The sequence below is a fragment of the Phalaenopsis equestris genome, unplaced genomic scaffold, assembly GCF_001263595.1.
Source record: "Phalaenopsis equestris unplaced genomic scaffold, ASM126359v1 Scaffold201527, whole genome shotgun sequence".
Lineage (NCBI taxonomy): Eukaryota > Viridiplantae > Streptophyta > Magnoliopsida > Asparagales > Orchidaceae > Phalaenopsis > Phalaenopsis equestris.
In genome coordinates, this window is record NW_018221285.1 from 993 (window position 1) to 2,908 (window position 1,916).

The window sequence follows — 1,916 nt, forward strand, 5'->3', positions numbered from 1 at the left end:
CTGGTGTGTGTGTGTGTGTGTGTGTGTGTGTGTGTGTGTGTGTGTGTGTGTGTGTGTGAAAATATGTTTTTATTTTTAAAAAATTAAAATAGTGATATTTTTAGGTGATATTAAATATTTGTATGGTATAAATGTTAAAAAAAAAGTAAATTTTAGGCTTTATAAAAACAAATACATAAGAATAGGGTGATATGCTTGTAAATTCCATCACTTTTGTATGATATTTATTTGTTATTTTTAAAATCTTAATTTTTCTATTTAGTTATATAATATTCTAATTTTTAAATGAATGTGTGTGTGTGTGTAGAGGAGTGTTGCTCCCCGCGATTCATTGGTAGTACAGCCTAGCATAAGTCCTTTGGGGTCACGGAGTCTATCCCGCCTAACGGTCTGTTTAGAGCAGCTTATAACTGCAGGCAAAGTTTTGAAAACACAGTCGTTCTGTTTGGTTTGCGTGTTTTTCTAGCTTCTCGCAAAATCATGTTTCTGTTTAGTTAAAGACGCGGCCCGCGGGATAATCCTTGCAGGGTCGTTCGTTCGCTCCTTAATTACTCGAATGCCCTTGAATTAGCTATCACGCTCCTCCCTCCTTCTTCGGCCCCAGCCGCTCCTCTACCCTAGTCGCTCCTTCCTCCTTCGGCCCAATCAAGAACTTTTATCCCCCATTTGGCCTAATTCTTCTCTCCACGTTAAGCATTTTTCTCTTTCTTTTTTTTTTCCTTTTGCTTTCCTTCTCGGCAAGGGTCGTCCAACAGGCGGCTATCAAGGTTGCTCCCTCATTTCAATATCAGCAGAAATTCATGCTTGTGTTGTCTCTGTATCCATCAGAATATATGATTCCCCCATTGAGTGATCAGTGATCTGAAATCCGTTATCGGTGGACGTATATTCCTTCAGAGTGCTGTAACGCTCTAGGTGGAGGACGTTGCAGTTTGGGCATTCCAAAAACGCCTCTGTAACTAGTATCTATGTGGGAATCTCGACATTGCACGTTGGGCAACCCGCACAAAGGTCATCTGAATTTTTTCTGGTAGCATCGGCTCTATAGTGAACTCGAACTCATCCTCTATGGCAAGCAGGTTGGAGGAAGACAAGCTGGAGGAAGTTTCTCTCATGCAAGGTTCATAGATTTTCCCCTCAAGAATTGGGGTAAGTAAGTTTTTCGCCTCCTTCTAACGTCTTCTTTCTTCTCGTAGGAATGCTCTGTGTTTTCGACCATTGGCATTTCTTCGTTGCGTCCTTTGTAACGGTGCATCTGACAGTCTCACTTCGTCGGTAGTTACTAGACCTCTAGTCGATGTAGTTATCATAATTGGCAAACGACTAGTCCCCTTTATCGGATCTTGCTGCTTTATCGCTTTCTTCCCCTTCAGTGAGGAATCCTCTTTGGTGTCGATTTTTAACAGTAATGGTAACCCCTCTTTTTCTCCACGGCTGACCACATCCATCAAGGGACCCTCATAGTCTACGTCGACTTGACCAAAGTCCGCGTCGAAGTCTTTGATGCCACCCTACGGTGCCCTTTCCTTGTTAAGTGCATGTCGACACTATTTTTGGTGTGGGGTTTGCCCGTAAGAAGCTGTCGGTCATCGGAATTGAAATCCCATTGCCCGCTTCGGAAGGACATTTTTTTTTTAAATTTAGTTTTGAAAAAGATGAAGTCAAACTGACCCCATAATTTTCATAGTTTAGATGAAAGAGCACTTTATCTCAAATCATGTATCTATCCCGAAGGATGAACGCAAGAATTGAGAGTGAGGCTCGATCAAATAAACTAAAGAAAGTTATGACATCCGTTTGGTCTGCGAAACCAATGTATTGGCCGACAAGTTCCCCTATTTAATATAAGGAATTAAATAGGGTTTATATTATGCTGGGTTCGGGAAAAGTTTCCTATAAGGGCAAGCCCTTATAGT